Here is a 7,071-nt window from a genome sequence, read left to right on the forward strand (position 1 = left end):
CTGGATATCATCTGAGAACCGAATCGCACGAATCAGAGTAGATGAACGCAAGACTATATACGTCTCATCTTTTTTCATCTCTTTCTTCATCTTTTTTTATTCGCGCGGAATACCGCCCGGAGTACCGAAACGCGGAACCGTCCAAGAAAACCGTAAAAGCCGGTCGAATAGCCGGTTAAACGTAACACCGTAGAATTAAAGTTCGTCTCGAGGCATCCGAAGGTGATGGATTAAAGCTGGGAATGGGTTATCTCCGCGTGTGGCCACGACCAATAACGTAATGGCGCTTCATCTCGCGTCATGCTAAATCGGCGAAGGCGATAATGTTGCCATGACGCGTAGATTTATTTGTCATTGTCGAACCGCTGCAGTTTACATATATCTAGCATCATGCAGACCGATAATTTATGATTTTTACTAAAAAAATCGAAATTCTACGTTCAAAAGTAAATTGTTAACAAAATGTTGAAAATTTTTATTTTAATCTATTAGCACTATGTTTTTAACACTATTGTTCCATCATAAACATTTTTACATCTTGAACTATTGAAAAGAAATGTTAATATCCAGAATAATATCCATTTATTTGAAATATATATCTATGTTATGGGGAAAGAGATATTTTCGGAGATATTATATGTTACAAATAAACAATTTTATTTTACACAAAATTTCGCATTATAGTGAAACGGGCAACGATATTGGATAGAAAAACTGAAAAAATAAATTTTTTGAAGTAAATGACGTGCTAACAGTTACTAGACATGTTGGGAGGGGGGGAGTGAAAGGCCAGTGGAAATATTGAACACATAATTATTGTTAAGTAGCTGCTGATAATGCGATTGAGTGTGATAGCAGTATGAGCAAAATTGAGAAAAATTTGCCGCTAAATGTCAGGACCAGTTGTCCTTCCTTTTCCTTTAGTAAAGGCTCAAGGATTTGCAGTCATTACTTTATTTACAGGTTTTTCATTGATCAACATAAATTGCGTCTTTCGCCGTCTTACGTCTATCACGTGTACTTTCTCGTTTATTCAGAGCAGATATCTGAAAATAAATCAAAATTCCAGCTAGATGCATGGTATATCGGTCTTGCGAGACGTTCGTCACGATTGGATCGCGTCTTGATAGAAGATTAATGAGTATTTCTTAACACCACAAGATCGGTCACTATTTTTCCGGAACAAATGATTAGAACATAAATCACTTGACAAGATTACGCGAATGAGCCATGCGACATATCCATGTCTTCTTCTAAACGATCAAAAATCGAACAATCTGATTGATGATTTATTATTGTGCATTATTAATATCAGCTCTCGTTGAGGCCGAGTAATATATAAAACGTGTTCCACATATCTACTTTACCACAAAAAGAACTAAAATTGTGTTTTCTGTTGTCTTTTGTAAGAGATATTTTATACAAATAGTTTTATAAACATTTGCTGCTCAACTCTTAAACAGTTAAACAAATTGATAATTATTGTTATAATGGTGGCAATCATTATTTCAGTGATAATTGATTTTTATTATTGCATTCTCGTGCAGGTTTATTTGCATATTATCAATCTTATTAAAAAATCTTTGTCATTGAGCCTGAGCCAACTTCTCGTCGACCTCCACTGTGACACGCGTAGAATGCTTTGCTATTGCGGAGATTCATGCGGAACCTCCGCAGCGTTCCGGTTATCTGCTTATAGACATAGACGATACGACACCGAAGAACGAAGAACGTTCTCTCGCGATCCGATCGCACGGAGAGCGTGTCGGCGCCATCGACTGTTTGGCATCGGCGTCGGCGTCGTCATCGATCGGCTATTAATCGTCCGTTACAAAATTGGATGATTCTTCTTCCGTCGATCGACATTGACGCAAGATCGTTCCTCACTCCGCGACGCAATTTACGGGCGGATTCGATTGCCTAATGCTCATTCGCTCCACTGAAGCATCACGAAGGCCGCCTTCGGACCGATTCTTCCCGCGGTGGTCTCTTGGAACAACGACGCTTATAGATCGTCTCACTGTCCGAGGATTCGACGTCCTTGGTCTGCATTTTTTATTCACTCGGTTTATTTATTTTATTCGCCTGGCAGTGGGAAAGTCTTTGTAACTCGCTCGAAAATCCATTAAATTCGTTAAATTTGTACAATGATCGTTACGCTTTATAAACAATATTATGTATTAACATAATCATTTATATAGTCAAATGTACATATAGGTAATTACGTTTCATTATATTTTAATACCCTACTATTTCCAGGATAGATTCGCTGCGTGAGTTATGTTTATTTGCGCGTGTTAATTAGGTATATAGCTAAATTAATTACTTCTTATTTGTAATTCCTATTATACGAAATATTTTTGGCCCGCTCGGAAGACTTATTCTTTCAGAACAGCGCGAATTCCCTTCTCCGTGGTCTGTTTCTTTACCAGGGCTAACAATATTTCGACGTGTCTCATTCTTAAAACATTGCTTTTTTTACGCCCGTTTTTTCGGCAAGGTAAGGGAGACCGGGTGCAACATAATCATAAAAATAAAATATCACGGATGCCTAGCGTCCGTCTAATGTTAGCCCGCTGTATTTTAGTTTCCTGGCCTCTTGCATTCCTTTTGCTGGCCGCGATGCGTTCATCCCCGTTCGTGCCTGCATCGTGGTGCATCGCTTCGCGCGTCCACTTCAAAACGGAAACCGAGTGCGTAGCCGCGTTTCATTTGCCGTTCCGCAAGAGAAGCGAGCGGGGAACTTAATCGAAAAAAAATGTTTCTGGGCGAACTACAATTATACATATATAGTGGTTTTATTACTTTCGTAGAAAAAGGGCAATTACTGAGGTTTCGTTGATTTATTTAATTAGTAATCTATTAATTCAGTTTCTTGCACATTTGAAAATGTATTACTTTGTACTAACTATTGTCCATGGAGTTTTGGAGTTTTAGGATAAAACTGAAACTTATTTTGTAATGCTATACTTAATGGACTTAAAATTCCGCCAACGTTTTATTGTTTTTATCGTTATTTCAATTGTTCTATATATTGCGAGCATAATCATGCATCGAATAAATATTTACTAGTGAAACATATGTTTTCGCGATGTGTTTTTGAAATCTGTCCACTTTCGTCGTAAACTTTCTCAAGAGCCCGCGCTAGTGGACGAACTTCCGTAATTGGCTTCTCGCCAATGTGCTTTCAGACGCGTTTAATCCGATAATGAAAATGGATTATAATTGAAGAACCACTTGAAATCTACCATGTTTTAATTCGTTTATTTATCAGGTATTAGTAATACTTAAGAAAAATTAACCTAAATTATATTTCTTTAAAGATTAACATTTAAATTAATATCAACATCTTGACACACACGAACACAGATCTACGATTATTCTTATTGCGATATCTAAAAGTTGCAGACAGAGCTTAATGCGTCTAAATGCCTTTCAACTGACGGAAACGATCAGGTGCTTGTTAGTCTTAGGTAAATCGGCTGATAATTCGCTAGACAGAAGGAGCGAGTTCTCTGACGATACTTTACGAAAACTTCCGCTCTCAGAGGCACAGGAAACGCTGTTTCAAGGGGGAGTCTATGTCCGTGTATATGTTACATTAAGATCTACGGCTCTGGATTCAACGAGACTCGGTCTCGGTATTCTTTATCGTCCGGCGGAAATAAGGTTGGCCACGCAAATGCTCGGTGCGCACAGGGAACGCGCAATCTGATGTTCCAGACAAAATACCGGCTCGAATTCGTACGATTATCGTCCGCTCCGGTTGTGATTGCGAGTGAATGTCTCTTCGTCGTTTTGGGAACAGTTCGTGAAACGTTTTTTTATAAATAATATTAAAAGAGAGACTGCTAGACTTATGAATTAAAAATGATCACTGAAGATCTCAACGGTATAATTAACGGATTCCTTAGAAATAAATAGGTCGTGTCCATTCCACGAAAGAAATATGTTGAATCGATGAATCTGCCCGGAACTGTGGCTTTCGCTTCACAAGATCCGCCGTATGCTCGCCGACAAAACCGTCGGTCGGAATACATCGTCAGCTCTTTCTCACCCCCGGCAACACTTGTCCCAGATACCGGACAAAAGATTCTGCATAGATTCTCTAAAGCGCGCTTATATGCCGTGAAAAATATATTTGAATGATTATTTGGAATAAAATATTATTTTAGAGTGATTGGCTTGAAGATTACGTTTGATCAAAAATATTTAAACTAAATATCTTGTTACTTAAAATGTCATTAAAGTGTAATCTATTGAAAACTTTAATATAGATCCGTTCTTACATTTTTAATATGATTTCTAGTCACTTGCAAGGATAAAATTATCAATGTTGAAACAATTATCTACCTTTTTTATCCACAATTAAACAACATGGATATTTTTGGCACACTGTGTGTACTGTAAATACTCCAGTGTTCTCCTAACATTGTACAGGCGGGCAACATAAAGCCCGATGCTAAACTTATTCTAAGAAGCATATAGAAACGATAATAGGCGTAGCGCAGTTAGTGCACGTGTGCCGCGAACGAAACGGGTTTCGCGTGTTATCACACGATGCATCGGCTGCGTTAATGAGGGAATTTTTGAACGAGGTTTTTACGTTTTTGACATTTAAAAATAACTTTTATGAGTGCGGATAACGCGATACTTCCACGTTTCCCGTAATCATACAAATTTTATTTTCCAGATGGTGATTAAATTTGGGGAATATAATGATCCATCTTTTCTGTAAAATTGATACAAACAAATTAAAAACTGCGCGAGTCTTGTATTTTCAACTATTAAAGAATAGGATTAATATTTTATATTAAGATATATAATAATAAAAATTAAAACAATTCTACATTGCAAAATTATTTAATATATAGATATATTTATCACTTTGCTAAAATGTGGTAGTAAACGAATACTTTTATGATTTTATAATTTACAAACTTGTTACAAACGCTAAATATGACATTTGTGATATTCTTGCATCGAATTTGACATTATTCGCGTTTCATTATCGCGGTGCAAAGATCTTGTCTATAAGGAGCGCAAATTTGTGCGTGCGACGCATCGGGATTTGAATAATTTCGCACACCTCGAGCCGCACGCGCGTAAAATTTGTCCCATTACATCCGACGCGCGGGTATCGGAGCGTGATGAAATTTGCAGACGGGGTGAATCGTCGGTTCGTCGCCGGCACTCAATTCTCGGTAATTCCGATGCTTCTATCATCCGTCGTAAAGGGACCACGGCGATTTAATCGGTTAATTACGCAAACAGCGTTCAGGACCGAAAGAAACATCCCCTAAGGGCGCGGGCGCCCCGTCGTGACGCGTGGATCGGCTAACTCTCTCGAACTCTCTCCCCGAGGGTCGCAGCCGGCGAAACCCTCGAAAAACAGACTGACGGAAGCCCCGTCCTCGTCTCGTGTTTCATCCTTCGCAGTTTATCCCCTTTGCGTAAATCAGCTTTCCGGAAGTTTTTGCCTGGAAAGTTTATTAAACGTGAGCGCAGTCACGGAGATGCAATTGCATGTGAGAACGATAAAATAACCAAGTCTCACGTCGCGTGTCTCTTCCTAGTTGAGAAAACGAGAATTCTCGACTAAGGCTAAAGGCGCGGGATGCGGGCGTAGAGATACGTGACGTCATTTTTTTTACTCGCCGCCCACGCGCTATAAAGTTGCAATATGTAATTATATCTGCCCGTTGGATAACATCTCGCGGAAATACAATATTTTCTATGAGACGGAGATAGATGCAGACAGCGAATAACAATGGCAATTATTATTTGTCCACACTTTTTCACTCTTATGGTGAACATATATAATTATTAACATATAGTTAATTTATTACTTAATTGATGATGATAAGATATATATATATATAAGTATCTGTTAAGGCCTAAGAGTATTTCCCATAATTTCCCAAAATTTTTTAACGTATTATATTTGCGCATAGTACATTCAATCTTTCGGTTATTGTTGATACTTTCAATTGATATGGGCAATATGGCAATTTTTCGGAAAATTTTATTGAATTAAAAGATTAATGAAATGATACGGTTACATTATATCTGAATCTATTCATGTTTAGGAGGTCCACACGCAATGATAGAATAAATCGATGTGCGCTACTAAGCGTGGGGGGTATTATTCTTACGGTGTGTCATTGCTCCGTTCTGTACCTACGTATTAAATTTTCAATTGCGTACAACGCGACACGCGACATGCCATCGGCGTTTATCTATATACCATTATAACATTGTGTACGTCGCGACGATCCTCAAGTCATACTTGCTTCAAGAAACGCCTCGAGAAAGCACGCGCCAAGCCTACGAAACGCAATCTGTTTGCTGACTTTATGTTTTGTTGACCATGAATCGTGGAATCATACGGCAAAGGCGGCATTCGTTACATTTCCGTCCGACGCCCTATTTGAACACTGGTAATTGCGATAAATACAACCTTCCGATAGTACGAGCTATACTCGGTAAAATCCGTCAAAGGTTTCCGCATTAATCTTTTATTGTCATTGCGTTGCTCGCACGACACGAACTAAATATTTAAAAATTTGATAACACACATGGCTGGATTGTGAAAAAATAATATCACTTTGACCATTGAACTCTCACGATTATTCGCGAGAAGTACGATTACTGAGTAAAACTAAAATGTAATTGAAAAAACATAATTGGTATATAAAATTTGAAACTTTAGTGTAAATTAAAAAATTGAACACTAAAATCGAATACTAAAATCTTCGGATACTTTTGAAATGCGAGCACATCCCGCCTCGCTTTTCGTATCTCTTCGCTCTTCTCGGTTTACCTCTTTTCTCTTTCGGTTCACCCCATTGAATCTGGGTGCATAAACACTCGTATTATTCACCTCCAAAATGGAAAAAGAGATCTCAATCTTTTGCGTGCAATCAAAGCAAAGGATTACTGTCAAATAGCGGTTCCCAAAACGTTTCCATCTCCCGCCTGTTTGATGTTTCCAGACTTCGCGCCCTTCTGGGTCTTCCGGTCCCCGCTCATTACCCTCCGCGTGTCCACACGTGCAGCATGCATGTGCAG

Source organism: Temnothorax longispinosus, chromosome 10 (genome assembly GCF_030848805.1).
Source record: "Temnothorax longispinosus isolate EJ_2023e chromosome 10, Tlon_JGU_v1, whole genome shotgun sequence".
Taxonomy (NCBI): Eukaryota; Metazoa; Arthropoda; class Insecta; order Hymenoptera; family Formicidae; genus Temnothorax; species Temnothorax longispinosus.